Source organism: Balaenoptera acutorostrata, chromosome 1 (genome assembly GCF_949987535.1).
Source record: "Balaenoptera acutorostrata chromosome 1, mBalAcu1.1, whole genome shotgun sequence".
In the NCBI taxonomy this organism is placed as follows: domain Eukaryota; kingdom Metazoa; phylum Chordata; class Mammalia; order Artiodactyla; family Balaenopteridae; genus Balaenoptera; species Balaenoptera acutorostrata.
Window position 1 is genome coordinate 15,874,897 of NC_080064.1, and position 22,006 is coordinate 15,896,902.

The following is a 22,006-nucleotide window of genomic DNA, read 5'->3' on the forward strand; positions in this document are numbered from 1 at the left end:
TTGCTGAGAGATTGGATGTGGGATATAGGAAAAAGAGAAGAGTCAAGGATGGCTCCAAAGTTTGGATGTCAGCAACTGAAAGCGTGGAGTCTCCATTTACCGCAATGGGGAAGGCAACACAAAGAGAAGACATCCATGTAAAGATGGCAGATTGGACACACATAACCAAGAGTTGGTTCTCCCCACCTCTTGAATGCTAAAACAACAGTAGAGGGATTTCTTTAAATGTTCGAAGGTATGAGCCCAGAAGGATGGGGAGAATGGGAGAGGAAAAAGCAGCCACAAAATTTCAGGAGCTGGAAAATAAATGGACAATTGAGGAAAATGAATCAGGAAAAAAATTACCCAAAGACTCATGAATTGGCTGCATTGGGTACCTCTGGAAGTTGGGGTAAAGGGCAGTTCCAATAAAGAGGATTACTTGAGAGGCTCTTTTTACAAGCTGTTATCACAGACCAGACATCTCTAGATGGTCCTAAGGGCATACAGTATAGTACATGGGATGATACTCTACTGATGACAGGGAGATTCAGGGAATATGAGCAAGCTGGATGGGAAGACCCCATTCATCTCCCACCACTCTGCTCTCAGGACACTGGCAGCCAGACTTACACCCTCCAGGCAGATAATTAAAAGAGCTTTCTCTGGGGAACATGATGGACCACGGAGAAAACCTAGAGAAACCCTGGAGATACCAACATTGGAGATTTTCCAACTAAACAACCCGGTTAGATCACCCTGCAAAAAGCACACAGCCCACAAAACCTACCCATGTACTCAGAGCTTCCAGTCAGCTCCTACTTTCCTATTTTTAAATATGCACAGATAACTGAGGTTTACCAGACATCAGAAGAATGTCTCTAACCTGAAATATAAAAATAAACCAAAGAAAAAAGACCAACTTGAAGATAACAGAGAATAGCAAGAAAAAAAAAAAAAAAAAGACCTGTCAATATCATCGAAGAGATAATGAAAGACATGCACAGGTGAAATTAAAATCAGATTCTCATTTTTAAAAAAGAGACACAGAGCACAAAATAAAAAAGCTTTTAAAAACTAAAAATATAATGGCAGGAATTAAAATGCAAAATTTGGAAGACCAGGTTTTGCTCTTCTAGAGTGACAGATAAGGAAAATAGGAGAGAAAAGAAAGAAAACCAGAGGGCCTGTCCAAGAGTTCCATTTTCAAATAATTATAGTTCCAGAAAGAATAGAAAAAATGGGAGGGTGGAGGAGATCTTCAATAAGATAATTTAAGAAAATTTCACAGACCTGTAGAACAGCTTTCTAGATTTCAAGGACTCACAGAGGGTCCAGCAAAATAAATGAAAATAGGCCCATGCCAGGGCACACTGTCATGAAATGTGTCACTACTCTGGGAACTAAGAGAAGATTCTCTGAGCTTCCAGATTGAAAAGATAATATATGAGACCAGCTTCCTTCTCTTCACAGCAATACTGGAAGCCAGAAGGCAATAGAACAAAGCCTTCAAATTTTCTGGAGGAAAATAATTTCCAACCTGGAATTCTATACCTAAACTAACAGCCAATCAAGGATAAGGCATTTTCAGGTGTGCAAAGTCTCAACAAATTCATCCCATATATCTTTTCTCAGGAAAGACTGGAGGATGTGCTCTACCAAAACAAAGGAGAAAACCAAGAAAGAGGAAGACATGAGATACAGGAAGCTGAGAGAGACAAAGATATCCTCTAGGTTGATAGTAATGGATCCCAGGGTGACACCCATGCATCCCAGGGGTCAAAAACAACCCATCCAACCAGAAGCAGAGTGGAAGGCCTTGGAAGACTTCTTCAGGAAGGTGAAATGAATCCAAATGTCTTGAGAGGAGATTCACACTATTAGCCAAGAGTTTGGGGGGTTTCTTTGTCATAAGTATAGGTAAACAAAGATACTTTTTAAAATGGCAATTAAGGAAAACAAAACCTTGCACAGAAAAGGAAAGATTCATCACATTATTGGGAGGAGAGGGGAATGGGAAGAGCAAGGTAAGGATGGGGAAGAGGGCAAAGAGAGCTAATCCTCATCTTCCTTAATGTAAAGTCAAATAGCTGGAGTTCTACTTCTGGCATAGCAATGTGAGGAGTTCTGCAGACTTGTTCCCCAGTGAAACTGCTGAAAATTATTTAAAGTCTCTGGAACCATTTAAAGTCTCTGGAAATGGTCCTAAGGGCATACAGCAAATGAAGAAACATTTATTCAAGAAAACCTAATAAAACTCCATAAGAACAGTAAGAGTCTATGGCATTTGCACTATGATATACTTCCTCCCTCTCCCCTCCAAGCTCAGTATTATGGAAACTCCATTCCAGATGAGTACAACAGTTAGCACAGGACTCTCTCTCCCCCTTGCTCCCTGTTGGAGGCCTGCAGTATCTTCCCAGGAAGGGCTGGATATAGTATTTCTCTTCCTACCCCAGATTACTGTTGCAAAGGCTACATTCCGGGTGAGTGCAGCTGAGAATGGGGGTTCTCTTCTTTTCCCTAGCCCCCACCAGTGGGATGGAGGCGCTACCTTGGTAGTGGCATGCTGAAAAATACTGGGACCCCAATCACCCTCCTCCTGGCTCAGTCATAAAGCAGATGTTCATGCAAGGAGAGGCAAATTGAGAAGACCAAAGGCTACAGCCCCTCCCACTCCACCAAGTGCCCAGCTCCTAAAGCAGGGATGACACCTGGAGAGAAGGGTACTATTGCCCCCACCCCCAGCTCCAGAGCCCTGGCTTGGAGATCTTACACAACTAAGAGAAGACTGGTATGTCCATTTGAGACACAAACTAAACCATAAACTAAACATAAACCAGAAAGAATCAGGGAAGGAGACAGATAAGAAGAGCCCTCCTGGGGTCAGAACAAATATCAAACAATGACCTCAAAAACTACACCCACAAAGGAGGCCAAAATTGCTACATTATTTTAAAAGTCCAATTTCCAAAAAAAAAAAAATTACAAGACATGGATAGAGATAGGAAAGTCTGATCCACACATGAGAAAAAAAGCAAGCAACAGAAACTGCCTGTGAGAGTGACAAGATGTCAGATTTAACAAGGAACTCAAAGTAGCTATTATAAATATTATCAAAGAGCTAAAAACCATTCTTAAAGAAGTAAACAGAGGCTTGATAGCAATGTCTTCTTGAATAGAGAAGATAAAGAAATAGAAAGGTTTTTTAATGAAAATTTTGGAACTGAAGGGTACAATAACTGAACTGAAAAATTCACTAGACAGGCTCAACAGTAGATATGAACTGGCAGAAAAAAATAATTAACAAACTTGAAGACAGATTTATAGAGATTATGCAATCCAAAGAACAGACAGAAAAAAAGAATGAAAGAAAATGAAGAGCCTCAGAGATGTTGGGAACAGCATGAAGTGCACCAATATATGCATAATTGGAGTATCTGAAGGAAAGGAGACAAAGAAATAAGCAGAAAGAAATAATGCCTGAAAACTTCCAAAATTTGATAAGAAACCTTAATCTACAGACTTAAGAAGCTCAAAAAACTCTAAGTAGGACAAATGCAAAATAGCAAAAATACTAAAAGCCAAATACATAGAGAAAATCTCCAAAACAGCAAGAGAAAAATGAACCATCATTTACAATGGAATCCAATAAGATTAACAGCTGACTTCTTATCAGACACAATGGGGATCAGAAGGCAATGGGATAATGTATTCAATGTGAAAAAAACAAAAACAAAAACTGCCTACCAAGAATCACATACCCAGAAAAACTATCTTTAAAAAAGGAAGGAGAAATAAAGATATTCCCAGTATTACTCTGATACCAAAACCAAAGACATCACAAAAAAAGAAAACTACAGACCAATATCTCTTATGCATATAGATTCAAAATCCTCAACAAAATGCTAGCAAACAAAATCCAGCAATGTATAAAAAGAAGCATACACCATGACCAAGTAGGATTTATCTCAGGAATGCAAGGTTGGTATTACATCTGAAAATCAATTAATGTAATGCATCATATCAATAAAATTTTTAAAAATCACATGATCATCTGGACTTGGAGGGTATTGTGCTAAATGAAATAAGTCAAACAGAGAAAGACAAATACTGTATGATATAACTTACATGTAAAAACTAAAAAAACAAAACAAACTAGTGAATATAACAAAAAAGAAACTGACTCATAGATATAAAGAATAAACTAGTACTTACCAGTGGGGAAAGGGAAGAGTGGAGGGGCAATATAGGAGTAGGGGATTAAGAGGTACAAACTATTATGTATAAAATAAGCTACAAGGGTATATTGTACAACACAGGGAATATAGTCAATATTTTATAATAACTATAAAGGTAGTATAAACTTTAAATATTGTGAATCACTATATTGTACACCTGTAACTTATATAATATTGTACATACTTCAATTTAAAAAAGCAATGATGTTGAAGATGCAAAAAAAATTACATGATCACCTCAATAAACACAGAAAAGGCATTTAACAAAGTCCAACACCCTTTCATGACAAAAAAAAAAAAACCTCAAAAAATTAGGAATAGAAGGGAACTTCTTCAACCTGATGAAGGGCATCTATGAAAAATCCACAGTTAACATCATATTTAATGGTGAAATACTGGATGCTTTTCCCCTAAGATAAGGAACAAAACAAGACTATCCTCTCTCACCACTTATATTCAACATTTTACTAGAGGGTCTAGCCAGGGTAATTAGTCCATAAGAAGGAAGGAGGAAGGAAAAAAGGAAGGAAGGGAGGGAGGGAGTGAGGCAGGGAGGAAGGGAGTGAGGAAGGAAGGAGTAAAATACCTCTATTCACAGATGACATGATCATGAGTAAAGAAAATCCTAAGGAATCTGCTAAAAACTATTAGAACTAAAAAGTCCAGCAAGGTTGCAGGATACAAAATGACTATACAAAGTTCAATTGTATTTTTGTAAAGTTGCAGTGAAAAATCCAAAAATAAAATTAAGATAATTCCATTTTCATTAGCATCAAAAAGAATAAAATAGGAATAAATTTAACAAAATAAGTACAAAACTTATAATCTGAAAACTACAAAACATTGTTGAAAAAAAAAAGAGAAGACCTAAATAAATCTCAAGATGACCTATGTTCATGGATCATAAAATTTAATATTGTTAATATGGCATTACTCCCCAGACTGATCTATAAACTCAGTGCAATGCCTGTCAGAATCTCAATGACGTATCAGGCAGAAATGGAAAATCCAATCCTAAAATTCATGTGGAATTGCAAGAGACCTCAAATAGTCAAACTGCCTTGAGCCAGAGCACCAAGTCCTAACCACTAGACCAGCAGGGACAGTAAACTATCTTGAAAAAGGAGAAAAAAGTTGGAGGAATTACACTTTTCAATTTCAAAACTTACTACAAAGCTACAGAAATCAAAACAGTGTGATATTGACATAGGCTAGACATATATGTCAATGGAATGGAATTGAGAGTCCAGAAATAAACTCATACATCTATGGTCAATTGATTTTTGACAAGAGTACCATGACCATTCAATGGGGAAAGAACAGTCTCATCAGCAAATGATGCTGGAACAACTGGATAGCCACATGCAAAAGAATAAAGTTTGACTCATACCTCATATCATACACAAAAAAGTTAACTCAAAATGGATCAAAGATCTAAATGTAAGAGCCAAAATGGCAAAACTCTTAGAAGAAAACATTGGGGTAAGTCTTCATGACCTTGAATTTGGTTATAAGTTCTTAGATGTGACACCAAAAGTACAAGCAACAAAAGAAAAAGAATAGGTAAATTGAACTTCATCTAAATTAAAAAGTTTTGTGCCCAAAGAACACTATCAAGAAAGTGCAAAAAAAAACCAAAAGAACACAGAATGGGAGAAAATCTTTGTAAACTATATGTCTGATAAGGGACTTGTATCTAGTATAAAGAACTCTTACAACTGAGTAATAAAAGTCTAAATAATCCAAATTAAAAGTGGGCAAAAGATCTGAATAGAAATTTCTCCAGAAAGGATATGCAAATGTCCAAAAATACATAAAAATATAATCAACTTGATTAGCAATCACGGAAACACGAATCGAAACTACAATGTGATACCATTTCAAACCCACTAGAATGGCTATAATCAAAGAGTCAGATAATAACAAGTGTTGACAGGATACGGAAAAATTGGAAACCTCATACGTTGTCAGTGGGAATGTAAAATGGTGCACCTTGCTATGGAAAACAGTCTTGCAGTTCCACAAAACTCTAAACATAAAGTTACCCTATAAGCCAGCAATTCCACTCCTAGGTATAATATACCTAAGAGAAATGAAAATATACATCCACACAAAAACTTGTACACAAATGTTCATAACAGCATTATTCATAATAGCCAAAAGGTGAAAACAATGGATGAATGGATTAACAAAATGTGGTATATCTATCCACTGGAATATTACCCAGCTATAAGAAGGAATGAAGGGGAAAACCTAAATAGACATTTCTCCAAAGAAGATATACAGATTGCCAACAAACACATAAAAGAATGCTCAACATCATTAATCATTAGAGAAATGCAAATCAAAACTACAATGAGATATCATCTCACACCAGTTAGAGTGGCCATGATCAGAAAATCTACAAACAACAAATGCTGGAGAGGGTGTGGAGAAAAGGGAACACTCTTGCACTGTTGGTCGGACTGTAAATTGATACAGCCACTATGGAGAACAGTATGGAGGTTCCTTTAAAAACTCAAAATAGAACTACCATACAACCCAGCAATCCCACTACTGGGCATATACACTGAGAAAACCATAATTCAAAAAGAGTCATATACCAAAATGTTCATTGCAGCTCTATTTACAATAGCCAGGACATGGAAGCAACCTAAGTGTCCATCAACAGATGAATGGATAAAGAAGATGTGGCACATATATACAATGGAATATTACTCAGCCATAAAAAGAAATGAAATTGAGTTATTTGTAGTGAGGTGGATGGACCTAGAGTCTGTCATGCAGAGTGAAGTAAGTCAGAAAGAGAAAAACAAATACCATATGCTAACAAATATATATGGAATCTAAAAAGAAAAAAAAAAGGTCATTAAGAACCTAGGGGCAAGACAGGAATAAAAAGACAGACCTACTAGAGAATAGACTTGAGGATACGGGGAGGGGGAAGGGTAAGCTGGGACCAAGTGAGAGAGTGGCATGGACATATATACACTACCAAACATAAAATAGATAGCTAGTGGGAAGCAGCCACATAGCACAGGGAGATCAGCTCGGTGCTTTGTGACCACCTAGAGGGGTGGGATAGGGAGGGTGGGAGGGAGGGAGATGCAAGAGGGAAGAGATATGGGGATATATGTATATGTATAGCTGATTCACTTTGTTATAAAGCAGAAGCTAACACACCATTGTAAAGCAATTATACTCCAATAAAGATGTTTGAAAAAAAAATGCACCCCAATATTCATAGCAGCACAATTTACAATAACCAGGACGTGAAAGCAACCTAAATGTCCATCAACAGAGGAATGGATAAAGAAGATGTGGTACATATATACAATGGAATATTACTCAGTCATAAAAAGGAACGAAATTGGGTCATTTGTAGAGACGTGGATGGACCTAGAGACTGTCATACAGAGTGAAGTAAGTCAGAAAAAAAAAAGCAAATATCATCTAATAACACATATATGTGGAACCTAGAACAATGGTATAGATGACCTTATTTGCAAAGCAGAAATAGAGAACAAATGTATGGATACCAAGGGGGAAAGGGGTGGGGTGGGATGAACTGGGAAACAAGGATTGACAGCGCGGCCTGTTAGGAACTGGGCCACACAGGGAGGTGAGCAGCCGGCGAGGGGGCGAAACTTCATCAGCTGCTCCCCCAGCTCCCCATCGCTCCCCATCGTTAGCATTACCGCCTGAATCATCCCCTCCACCACCCCGTCTGCGGAAAAACTGTCTTCCAAGAAACCGGACCCTGGTGCCAAAAAGGTTGGGGAGCGCTGCTGCATAGCACAGGGAACTCTACCTAATGCACTGCGGTAACCTAAATGGGAGGGAAGCCCAAAAGGGAGGGGATATCTGTATGTATACAACTGACTCATTTTCTTGTACAGTGGAGGCTAACATTGTAAAGCAACCATAGTGCAATAAAAATTAATTTTAAAAAATTTAATTAAAAAAAGGAATGAAGGACTGATACATACTACAACATGGATGAACCTTTAAAATATTAGGCTTAAGGGAGAGAAGCCAGTCACAAAAGATCACATAGTGTATGATCTATTCATGAGAAATGTCCAGAATAGACAAATATATAGAGACAGAAAGTAGATTACTGGTTCCTCAAGGCTGGGGACAATGGGTCAACTGGTGATAGCTAAAGGGTATGGGATTTCTTTTTGAGCTGATGAAAATACTCTAAAATTGATTGTGGTAATAGTTGCACAACTGTGTGAATATACTAACCACCACTGAATTGTATACTTTAAATGGGCAAATTTTCTGCTATGTGAGTTATACCTCAAAACCGTTGCCAAAAAAAAAAGGCAAGTGACTGACAAAAAAATGAAAATTCAAGAAGCAGCGATACAAGCATATTATTTAGAAATATGAAAAGAAAAACCAAAATAGTCATCAAAAGGAAGTCAAAGTGTTTGCCTCTCTGATTGGGGGAAATGGAGTGAGATCAGGGGACCTCTGATTTTTATAATAAACCTCGTAGAACTGTTTAATTCTGTAAAATGTGTGCTTATATAACTTTGATGAGACTTAAAACTTTTGGACTTAAGAATAAAACCTCTGGTCTAGGGGCCTGAACCATCCCATTGCAGAGCTTGGAGGAGAAAGAGAGGCTGGGGTGGGCCGGGGAGGGAAGCTGACCAGGTACCTGAGATTCGATCTTACAGAATTGAAAGCTGTGCATTTGTCCAAGTGCTGGGGTCTGGCCCCAAAGTGAAGAAACAAGAGGGGACATGGCATTGTTCTGAGGCTGCAGACATTGCCTGACCCTGCCCACCGCCTTGCAGATCTGACCCTCGATCTCAAGGGAGAATCCTCCAGAGACTGTGCAATGATCTAAAGGAAACAGGGCCATTGCTAGGGAAACCATCAATGTCTGTCAGGGCTGGCGCTGACCCAGAATCCCCCGGCATTTATTGAACACCTACTGTGTACCAGGCACCTCCCAGATGTCCTCTTGTAATCCTTTCAAGGGCCCTGGGAGGCAAGTGGGTTTCTCCCCATGTTCCAGATGAGGAAAGTGAGGCTCAAGGAGGTTTTGTGGCTTAACTGAGGCCACAAAGCTTAAAAGAGCCAGGTTTAGATCTCAGGTCTGACTGTCTCCATTTCTAGTTCTCCTTGCCTACGGCACTTTCCAGGGCTGGGGAGGAAGCAGGGAAGGAGTTCCTGAAAGGGAAGCCCCTTCCTCACAGGGCAATTGAAGCCATATTTGAGCCCAGCTTATTCCAGAATACTGAAATTTCCGTTTTTGCTTCTGGGTGGGTCACAGTAAAAAGCCCAAATTAATCATGAGGTGATGAAGGCTCTAACTCAACAAGCTTGGGCACTGGAGCTGCAGGCGATGGCTCAAAATGGGCTGGTCCAGCCCCCCAGTTGCCCCAGCAACTCGGTCACCAGACAGCTCAGCTCATCCATCCCTGCTCACTTCTACGTGGGGGTCACCCAGATGTGAACTAGGACTCTAGGGTTACTCTTGGGCCTCTGAGGTCAGTTACAGCTGCCCCACGTCAAACTCCCAGGAGTCTGCATCAATTTTCTAATCTGGAAGAGACCTTGGTATCATTCAGTTCACCATCCTTATTGTACAAATGGGAGACAACACTCTCAAAGAGAAAGGCACTGGCTCAGGTCACACAGCAGGTTAGTAGCAGGGTCAGCTCTCTAACCTGTCTGCTCCCCCAAATGCTGTTGGTTGCCAGTGTCCTCATGCTGCCCGCAGCAACACCCTCAGCCTAGACACCCTTGCCCCTTAGTCACACATGCTGCCTTATTACCTTCTCCTCTTACACCCAATCTCAGGGCCAGGAAAGACGCTACTAATTTGCACTAAAGAGGGACTTCCCTGGCGGTCCAGTGGTTAAAAATCTGCCTTCCAATGCAGGGGACGTGGGTTCAATCCCTGGTCAGGGAACTAAGATCCCACATGAGGCAGGGCAACTAAGCCCACATGCCGTAACTACTGAGCCCACGAGCGGCAACTATGAGCCCACGAGCGGCAACTATGATCCCGCACACCACAACTAGAGAGAAGCCCGTGCGCCACAGCGAAAGATCCCGTGTGCCACAGCTAAGACCCGATGCAGCCAAAAATAAATAAATATTTTTTAAAGTAATAAAAATAATTTGCACTAAAGAGTGAGTGACTGATAAGCACACACTTCTCCCAATTTTTATATTTTAAAAGAGACTTAGAATCCCTCTCTCTCTCCCTCTCCTTCCTCTCTCCACATAATACTCAGCTGCCTCCCAATTATTATTTCAATGACAACTGGGAAAAGTGGTAGCAGGCCCACATGCATTATTAGCAGTTAGGAGGACAGGTTTGGATTCAGACAGATTTAGCATCTAATTCTGGACCTGACATTTGACAACTATGTGATCTTGGGAAAGTCACTTAATTTTTCTGAGCTCCCATTAGACTGACTACTATGCCTCCGTTCCTGTACGTATTCTATCCAATCCTCACAACTGAATCCTTCCATTTTACGGAAGAGGAATCAGTAGCTTGGAGAGGTGATGTGACTTACCCCAGCTCACACCACACGCCAGGAGGTGAGAGGGCTGGGATGGAAACCCAGGCTCCTTCCTTCCAAGTCCCAAGGGAGCATTCTCTCCCCTCCAGAACCCCCTCTCCTGACAGCTGTTAGGCGGAGGTTTCCGCAACATCCTTTGCCCTTGAGGGCAGCCCAGACCTGCCCCAGGCTCCAAACAAGCTAGAATCGGCCCAGCTCTACCGAGGACCCAGCTGCTGCAGGGCCTCCGCACCCTGCCCCACCCACCCCATCAAAGCGCCCCCAGCCAGTCCTAGGCTGATAAACCAGGGGCGACCGTGGCGCCTCAGCGCCCTCTAGTGGTAGCAGGAAAGAGCGTCTCTGGGGAGAGAGGAAGGGGGAAGGGAGGGAAGGAGGGAGAAGAAGAGGGGGAGGGGCAGGGGAGAAGCGAGAAGAGAGAAGAGAAAGGAGAGAGTTGGAGCAGAGGAAGGGGCTGGACAGGAGCAAGAGGAGACTGACAGGGCATTTTGTCCTTGGCTCCAGAGTCCCACTTTCTCCCCGTTCTATGCTCCCTCTGCCAGCCGCTTCTCAGGGTCTCTACCCTCCAGCTCAGCCTAGGCCCTGGGGGCCTCAAAGGGATACCCCTACCCCTGAAACTTTCTCTCCCTCCAGACTGGGAGAGTCCGTCTGTCTCCTGGGGTAGAGCTGCTAAAAGCCTCGCCCAGGTAACGCAGGGCTAAGAAAGACCTCCTTCCCTCTCTTGCCCGTCCTCTACCCTCCCCCATCAGAGACGATGGGGGGCAGGGGGGCTCGGCAGAAGACCACCACACAATCGCAAGGGCACACGCCTCAGATCCGCCCCAGCCCTCACGCACTCCCTCCCCTCCGTCCTTCCAGCCTCCCCACCGTCCAGCCGGCCTCCCCGCCGTCCAGCCGGCCTCCCCACCCAGCCACCCCCAAATCCCAGCAGCTGCAGTGGCCTTGGTAACAGCACCCCCAGCCTACCCCACCCTACCCCCCTTGCACATAAATAAACTGCCACCCGGGGAACTGGAGCTGCTGGAAGAGGCCGAATGTGCCGAGCCAACTCATTTCCCCGCTCCTCTCACTTCGGGATAATTAGTGCAAATTAAATTTCACACCCCTTCCCGAGTAGAGAGAGCTCGCTGGGAACAGAGACCCACGATTCACGGGGGAACATACTCAAAAGTCTCTTCACAGAGTGCAAACGTGAGAGAACATTTCTCGGCTGCAAGTTCTCTCAACCATTCCCCGAAGTCAAGCTCAGACACTCATAAGCGCGCCAGTGGAGGGTGAGAGGCGGAACCGGGAACTGGGAGATTGGAGTCTAATCCCCAGTCCAGTGCCCCTCCTCCAGGCCTTCCTCGTCTGTAAAACTAGAAGGATGGGCCAAATCACCGTAGAAAGGAAACTCTGGAATCATCAGGGCCTCAAACAAGTACCTCCATATCCACACGCCTGCACTCAGGCTGCCTCTTACTGCCACCCATGTGGTCACCCAGCCCCTTAAGCTCACAAGGGCCTGGTGCTTGGTCCAAGGCTCTGTCCACTGTCTGATTTTTGAACAAGGGGCCCACGTCTCATTTTGCACTGAATCCTGCACATTATATAGCCTATCCTCCCTGCACTCGTATATTTACACGTATTAAGAATCTGGATAAGCAAACGAGCACAGCACACCTGGATGCAAATAAGAATAACAACACCTACTGTGGACCAGATGCTGTTTTAAGTGCTTTCTATACCTTAACCTCATTTAGCCCTCACCACAACCCAGTGAGGCTGGTTCGTACAGTTCTTCTTGAACTTTCATGTGCTCAGGGCTGGGGATCCTGTTGCAGGATCTGAGTCAGCAGGTCTGGGATAAGGCATTTCTAGCAAGTTCCCAGGGAAGGCCCATGCTAGTGACTCCCAGGACCTCATTTGGAGAAGCAAGAGTGTGGTAAAGGCTATTGGTGCAGAGGGTCCCCCAGCTGTTGTGGCGTGGGCTCCTACTGGCTCACATCTGCCCCCTCTCTGGAATACTGCCCTCAGCCACCCAAGATGCCTCACCAGAAAATGCCTGGGAGATTACTCCCTCCTCCAGGTGGATTGTCAGGGGGACACAGCCAACAACTGGCTGGCCAGGACTGGCCTCCTTCCCTCAAGGTGGGCCAACTCTGGTGTCATTCATGCTCCGGAGCTCCCCGTGGGATCAGGCTGAGACTAGACTTTAGCTGAACCCCCATCTCAGCTCAGTGTCTCCTCCAACTCCATCCTGTTTTCCTTACTCCCTTTCAAGTTCCCCGCTAAATAAATCACTGTGTAAGAATGCCTGCCTCAGGCTCTGCTTCTAAAGAACCCAACCTAGGGCTTCCCTGGTGGCGCAGTGGTTGAGAGTCTGCCTGTCAATGCAGGGGACGTGGGTTTGAGCCCTGGTCTGGGAGGATCCCACATGCCGTGGAGCAGCTGGGCCCGTGAGCCACAATTACTGAGCCTGCGCGTCTGGAGCCTGTGCTCCGCAACGGTAGAGGCCGCGATAGTGAGAGGCCCACACACCGCGATGAGGAGCGGCTCCCGCTTGCCGCAGCTGGAGAGAGCCCTCGCACAGAAGCGAGGACCCAACACAGTCAAAAATAAATAAATAAATAAAAATTAAAAAAAAAAAAAAAGAACCCAACCTAGTCAAGGAGATACTATTATTTTCCCCATTTGATTAATGAAGAAGCTGACCAAGAGTTAACTTGACCAGGACAGATAAATGACAGAGCCAAGATTCGAACAGGTAGCCTGGTTCCACTATGATATGCCTTGATGTGCTTGTATACACAGTGTAAATCCATAATTGTACTCATATACATATACTTTTATGAGTGCATCTGTTAGGTACATGTCTATAGACACAGCATTTTTTGCGTGCATATTGACAATCACATGCACATTAATGGATGTCAATTCATTCTTTTTTAATTCTTATTTTTTTATTTTTTTATTGAAGTATAGACGATGCACAATATTACATAAGTTACAGAGGTAGGGATGTCAGTTCATTCTAACGTCTCCTCACACACATGCACACACCCCTGCAGCAGAAAGAGGCCTGAACTGAAAGTTTCTGTCTTCATGCTGCCACTCACTTGCTCTGCAACCTTGAGCAAGTCACTTTGCCTCTCTGGGCTCCAATTTCTCCATCTGTCAATGAGAGGATGGGGTGCTATGATTCCTAAGGATGCAGCAATCAGAGCACCAAATCTCCTGGGCTACAGTGATTGGTACCTGGGTAAGCACATGACCCAAGTGGAGCCAATGAGTGTTCATGCTGGGACTTTGATGGAAACTATTGTACAAAAGCATCTCACTTCCTGTTGAGGTTGCTAGCTTGCAGTACGTGAGCCTGGAGATGCCAGGCCCCCCTCCCCCAGAAAAGAGCCTGTCTGTGAACAAAGTCAATACTTATCCCTGAGGGCATGGTTCAAGCACCTGGATCTAGCCACTCTAGAAATCAGTTACATGGACCAATAAATTCCCTTTTTTGCCTAAGCCAGTCTGAATTGCACTTCTGATGACTGTGTCCAATAGAGTCTTGACCAATATGTCTTCTCACTCATATGTGCTATATAATATTTAGTGCTTTTTCCTGTGATTCATTTGGGATGCCTTCCCTGCTCTCATCTGATTCTCCTAATCCTCCTATCTTTGAATGTAGCTGAGGCCTGTCCTCCTCCAAGAAGCCTTCCCTGACCACCCTGGTCCATGCTGATCCTTGTGTTCCTGGAATTTCCCAAAATATGGTTCTCTAAACACTAATCCTTCAAAAATCTCACTTAATAGAAAATCACTTAATAAAAAGGATTGCATGGTCAAACAAGCTTGGGAAACACTGCATGCTAGATCCTCCTTTGAGGGGATTCCCTGCAATGAGCCTATTAAGAATTCTGAGACGTTCTAATGTACAGAAACCAATCCACTTTGTTTAGTCCAGTGTTTCACAAATTTACGTCCTCATGGGGCAATTTCTTTTTTCATGGAATATCTGATAACATCCTACAGGACAGTGTTCCAGGGTCTCCCTGGGTAAACATACTTTATCCTCAGCTTCCACTGAATCACTCTTTGTTCCCTTCAGGGGGCCTTGCAGATCAATTTCTCTACTATTTATCAAATGCCTACTGTGTGCCAGGCCCAGAACAGGTGGCTGGGAATACTTCAGTGAGTCAGTCACACCCCAGCCTGGGAGGAACCTGCAGGCCAAGGGATAGTCATGCCTTACTGCCTGAGTCTGACTGGGCCTAACCATGCTGTGTGACCTTAAGCTAGTCACTCTTCCCCTGTAGGCATTTGTAAAATGGGATGCCATTGTCCCTAAGGATCTGGCCAATCAGAGCACCAGACCCCCTAGACTGCAGTGATTGGTTCCAGGGTGGCCACAGGACCTGAGTTGAGCCAATGAGAGGGGGCCCTTCAGAAAGTCAATTGCCACCTATATTCATATGGCAAATGTGGGTTTGAGTGCATGAGTGCATTTTGGGTGGAAGAGAAGGTCCATAGGTTTCAATACATTCTCTAAAGCCTCCATGACCCAAAGGAGGTTTATAAATCCTGGCAGTAATGAAAACCCAGTAACAGGAAAGTTAAGGGTAAGGAACTTAAGACCTTGCATGAAGGGGTAGTGGGATTAAGGCTCTGAGTGAATGAACATGTTCGAGCCTCCATGAATGCTTTTATGTCACTGAGCTGAGATGGCTTTGATCTGGCTTTACCTGGCAGGTAAAGGCTTGGTCTCTGATGAATTCCAGTGACACCACTTTAATAGCTGTGCGTCCTCAGGCAAGTTACTTAACCTCTCTGCACCTCAGTTCCCTCATCTTGTAAAATGAGAATCCTTTCAGGCCTGACCTCACAGGAGGAAGATTAAATGAGATCATGCAGGTGAAGTTCTTCATCCAGGGTTGGACACAATAAATATTAAATAAGGTTAGCTAGTACTATAATAGCATGGTGAAGATACAACAGAGAGCATAGCCCTTAAAGAAGAGAACAGCAATGATCTTCTGCAGGTTTTCCCTGAGTCATAGGGGGATGCCCACACTCCATTTCGTTCTCCCATTTCCTGCCCACCAGAACCTTTGCAGACTCTCCATTCCCCAAGTGTCCCCAAGATGCCTGTAACCTCTCCTTTCCTTGGGACCAATCAAAGGTGGGTTTTGGGGTTCAAGCTCCATTCTGATGCTCAAGACCTCTCCAGCTCTGTGCCTTGGACCTAGGGGCTCTTACTCCTTGTAGCTTGGGGTAGGCAGCTTCTAAGATGGCTCCCAATGATCCCCACCTCCTGGTACTTGTGTCCGTGTGTAATCCCCTCCCCTTGAGTGTGTGCTAGGGTTAGGGTTAAGATTAGGGTCACTAGTGACTTGCTTCTAACAAATAGAATACTACAAAACATGTTGGAATGTCACTTTAAAATTTAGGTGATAAAAGACTCTGGCTTCTGTGTTGCTTGCTCTGGTGGAAGCCAGCTGCCACATTGTGAGCTGCCCTATGGAGAGGCCCACATGGCAAGGAACTGAGGGCCACCTTTGACCAACAGAGAGCAAAGAACTGAGGATCCAATCCAACAGCCCATCAGGAACTGAAGTCTGCCACGAGAAGTGAACTTGGAAGGAGATCCTTTCTCAGTCAAGCTTTGAGCTGAAGCAGCCTAAGCTGACGTCTTTATGTAATCTCATGAGGGACTCTGAGCCAGGGGACCCAGTGATGACACCCCTAGATTCCTCACCCATAGAAACTGTGATACTAAATGTTGTTGTTTAAAGCCACAAAGTTTGGGGGTAATTTGTTACAAAGTAGTAGATCACTATACACATAGCCAAAAAGAGGGGAATTTTTTTTGGCTCACTTAACTGAAAAGTCCAGGAGTAGGGTTTGTTTCAGGTGTGGCTGGATCCATATGCTCAAAGGTCAACAGGAGATTGGGACTGACATATATACACTAATATGTATAAAATAGATAACTAATAAGAACCTGCTGTATAGCACAGGGAACTCCACTTCGCTGTACAGTAGAAACTAACACAATGTTGTAAAACAACTCTACCCCAATTAAAAAAAAAAAAAAAAAGGTCAACAGGACTCTGTCTCTCTCATCTTGGGTTTCTGTGAGAACAGAGCTTGAGACAAGGACCTGGATGCAGGTGGTTTATTTGGGAAGCAGGAATGAGAGAGAGAGGAGACTGAGGCAAGGAAGGAACAAAGAGTATAAAGGCTGTGTTTTCAAATTTGCTGCCATAAACAGCACGAGCTGGGCTCCTCTGGAACCTCTGAGAAGCAGCTATGCCTGGGAGATGCAGGATGCCGAAAGCATCTACGCACTGTCCTTCTAAGAACAGGAGCCAGGGCATTTACTCCCAGCTCCTCACCACACCGACTGAAGGAGACCCTGAGGGTATCAAGTTCCCTGAACATCAGAACTGCCCCTATGCTCCAGCTCCGTGAGCTCCTCAGCTCCAGAGATGCTTGAGGTAGACCCTGGCAGCTGTGCCTGGAATCAAATATAAGATGATGCAGGATGCTGAAAGCATCTGCACACTGTCTCCTCCATCCCTCAGCTCCTCTCCTCTGAGATGCCTGCAGCATCAGGCAGCCTCCTCCAAGCTCTTCCTCCAGCAGAATGGGTGGCCCTGGGCGGCCCTACAGCTCAGTGACCCCTGGGAGAAAAGCTTCTCTTTCTCAGTAGTTCCAGCAAAGGTCCCAGGATTGCATTTCATTGGACAACAAAGATCACATGCTCATCCCTGAACCAACCACTGCTTCAGTTGGCTAAACCTGTCTTGACCTATCCCTGGAGTCACGGACCAGAGTTAGTTCCTGTATTGAAATTTTAGGAAGAAGAAGAAGGAGGGGGGAGGGAGGAGGAGGAGGAGGGGGAGGAGGAGGAGAAGGAGGAGGAGGGGAAGGGGAAGAAGAAGAGGAGGAGGAGGAGGAGGGGGAGGAGGGAGGGGAGGGGGAAGGGGAGGAGGAGAAGGAGGGGGAGGAGGAGGAGGAGAAGAAGAAGAAATGAGTGCCAGCAAGGAAACAGATATCCCTTAAGTCTACATGACTCATGATTCATATTTGTGGGTTATGAGATCAATTTAGTAGGTGAATAATCTCCATTTTCTTAATGGAGTAAAACAGTGGTTTTCAAACTTTAGCTTCATCAAAATCACCCAGAAGACCTGTTAAAACAGATTTCTAGGCATTACCCCCAGAGTCTCTGATTCAGCAGGTCTGGGATGGGGCTCAAGAAATTGCATTTTTAACAAGTTCCCAGGTAATGCTGATGCGGGTGGTCCAGGGACCACACTTTGAGAACCACTGGGATAGAAAATATCAGCGTGTACTGGTGGTAATAACAGTGTTTTGTCGCATGAACTTTTGTTCCAGTGACATATGCATGTGGACACGGGGCCACCATGTGAAAAGGCATTTCTTGCTGAAATTACCCCAGTGTCATGAGATTAGGTAATTTGCCAAAAATCACACAGCTGCTAGGTGAGGAAGCAGGGATTTGAACGCAGGTCTAACAGGCTTTGAACCACAATGCTATACTGATTGTGGCTGAACTACACACAAGTAAATCACTATAGGATTTGGGTGAGTTATCAAGCTGTGTTTGCCACATGAAGAAGGTAGGGTACAGGGCTTCCCTGGTGGCGCAGTGGTTGAGAGTCTGCCTGCCAATGCAGGGGACACGGGTTCAAGCCCTGGTCTGGGAGGATCCCACATGCCGCGGAGCGACTAGGCCCGTGAGCCACAATTACTGAGCCTGCGCGTCTGGAGCCTGTGCTCCGCAACAAGAGAGGCCGCGATAGTCAGAGGCCCGTGCACCGCGATGAAGAGTGGCCCCCACTTGCCGCAACTAGAGAAAGCCCTCGCACAGAAACGAAGACACAACACAGCAAGAAAGAAAGAAAGGAAGGAAGGAAGGAAGGAAGGAAGGAAGGAAGGAAGGAAGGAAGGAAGAAAGGAAGAAAGAAAGAAAGAAAGAAAGAAAGAAAGAAAGAAAGAAAGAAAGAAAGAAAGAAAGAAAAGGAAGGAAGGGAGGAAGAAAGAAAGAAAATCTACCACCTTAAGGGATTCAAGGGCATGACTTCCCGTCTGACAGTCCAAGAGCTTTAAAAAAAAGAAGGTAGGGTACAAAATAAGCTGTTATAACAAATAGACCCCAAAATACATTGGCTTAAATGAGATACAAGTTCACTTCTCTCTCACATGACGGTCCAAAAGTACATAACCAGGGCACTTCTGCCAGCCTTCACATGGGCCTCCATGCTGGGGTCCAAGGGGTCTGCTCCAGCCGTTGGAAGAAGGGAAAGGGAAAAGAAAGTTCAGTCCTGTGCTTTTAAGGGCCCAATCCAGAAATTGCCTATGTCACTTTTACTCACATCCTATTGGCTGATTCCAGTCACATGGTCATATTAACTGCAAAGGAGACTGGGAAATGTGGTCTTGAGCTGGAGGGCCACATATACTGGGGACAACTGGGAGGCTCTACACCACCAGGTGTGGCCTGAGGTGCCTGACCGAAGCACCCAAGGGAGGAGGGCAGCCCCTGGAAGGGCAACCCCCCAGGGGTTGCCTAGTGGCAGTGTCCCCACAGAGGACAGGAAGGAGCCAGCCTTACTCCCCAGAAACAGGGTCCAGCCATCCTTCTGCAGCCCCAGCTGTGAATCTAATGCTAAACCCCAATCCAGACTATTTTAACTTAACATTTCCTAACAGGTTTCTATGGAGAGCATATTTTCCAGTTTATTACATCGTGTCAAGTAAAGCTTTCCATTTAAGCTTCAAAGTTTATTTACTTAAAAAATGTTTGCTTTATCCAAAAAGGATGCTGGGTGGATATTAATAAAGCCATGTACTTCCAGCCAACAAAATAATCACCTCTGGCTGAATGGGCCTGAGACCACATGAGACTTTACGCCAGGGCTCATTTTTACTGGCCCTGCCACTGTCTTATTCCCAACTGCAGATGCTTCTTTTTCTAATCTTTCTGAAAAAGCAGTGACTCATAAACAAGAACAGATTTCTCTTGCTTGCAGAAAAGGTAAATTGCTGGCAGAAATAAATTTGCAGATGCTAGAATTTCACAGAGAGGAGCTTGCTGGTGGAGAGGGTTTGCTATCCTGCCCTGCTCCTCCCCCCCTTTCCCCTCCCATCTGTACCCTTTATCTTCCCTACCAAGCCAAGCTGGGTGCTGTTGGGGCCTTGCTGGGCCGGATGTTGGGGGTGGCGAGGAGGTGGGCTCCACTTTGAGGATGACTCCTCTGTTTATCTCCCGGGTTGTCCCAGTTCCTGGGCCTGGGATTGGGCCGGGGGCCCCAGAGGTGGAGGACTCCGGCATCCCAGCTCCGCACAGTACGCCGACCTCGATTTATGTGGGTTACTCCCAGCCTGTGGACCTGTCGCCTGACAAGGAGGCTGGTGAGACCTGCCCAGGGCCTGAGGGAGGTGCTTCCTCGCTCAGGCAGACTGTGGGACCCAGGTCAGCAGCAGATGTGCTCAGATGCCAGAACATCTTCCTTCTAAGAGAGAGGGCCTGAGGCAGGGGCTAGAAACTTCCCTCTCTGACACAGAATCAACAGCAGAAGGGAAGAAGGGGTGCAGAAGCAGCTGCTGCATGCTCTCACCATGCCAGGCCTCCACATGCATCTTCCCCAGTCCTCACAGCCACCCTGGGAAGTTATTGTACCCATTTCACAGGTAAAGAAACTGAGTCACAGGGAGGGGAAGTCACTCATCCACACTCATGCGCCCTCTAGTGGCAGATCAGGATTCAAGCCAACCCTGTAACTGGTCTCATTTTCCTTAAGACCCCCCTTCTCTCCTTCTCTCTCCTCTTCTCCCACTCACCCCTCCCAGTCACCCCACCTTACCCCCCACTTCACGCCCCCACACTGGAATCCTGACTCCCTCCTCCTCCCCACTGCTCTTTTTACACTAAGCACGGAGCATCCAAGGGAGAACATTTTCCCAAAGAAAACAAATGTAGAGGACCCAGCAGTGGGGGTAGAGGGAACCTCTGGGCCCAGTAGGAAAAATTCAGCTCCCAACACAGGCAAAGCCCTCAGAGATACAGGCCAGATGAGGCACGGGTCCCACCCCAACTCCCACTGACACCCAAGGATGAGTTAGATTTGCAGTAGCTCCCATGCATATCCAGAACCACCTTAGCAACTAAGTTTTAAATTGTTTTTAATATCCCTACACTTCCCTATTATTCCTAAAATCTTCCCTGTTGATAATTTGATCATTTAAGCTTCTAAGTTCTATTAGGTCCAGGTTTCTACACACCCCCAACCCACTGCCCTCCCAGAAGGGGTTAGTCATTTGCACTCTAGTGTAAATAAGTCTCAGACCCTTCCCTGAGAGGGGATGTTACTAGGAGAGGTTAGTGCCAGGGAGAACCATGGGCTCTCTCCATGTCCACACTTCTCCAGCAGCCAGAGGGACTCCAGGCTGCATTGTCTCCAAACACTCCAAGGCTGAGAGGTGCCAGATGTGGCCAATGGCATCCCCCGAGCAGGTCAGGTGCCTCCCCACACTAATCCCTAGCATGGTAAAGGCCTGCTGAGGTCCCACAGGCAGCAGATGGTGAGCCAACTTCTGCGTTGCCATGGCAGCCCTGGAAGGGTTGCAGGGGGAGGAAACAATGCTGTGTCTTATGCCTAGATTACAGGAGGACACATGGATGGATGGATACAAGTTTCAGATGTTATCGTTCCCTCCTTCTAACCCAGGACCTGGATGCCAACCCAGCAAGGCCAACTGTGAGGTCAGGTGCAACTGAGGAGATTCCAGGAGCCTGCCACCCCTGCACAGAGGTTCAAGGACCGATTATGTGTAGGACCCTCAAAGACAGCAGGGGTCCCAGAGGCAAAAGATCTTTGAGGATCAAATATCAAAGGGCAAGAGAGGCCCCCAGGACCTGCCTCCCTCATCTCTACCAAGATGAGATGCCAGTGCCAAGGTGTCTGAGTGGCACCAGCATCCAGTGCAAGTTCCAGCCCAGGGCGATCCATGCGCCTCCAGGTCCCTACAGGCTATTCTCTCTCCCTGGGCCTGTGTGAGCTGAGCTGCGGGACCAGGCAGACACGCACGCAACGCTGAACGTTGAAGCCCTTCCCCAGCCCACCCCCAGAGCCAGCCCTGGCCCTCAGAGGACCTACCACTGTGTGCACCCACACCCAACATGCACACACGTGTGCACACACACATGTGTGCACACACACGATG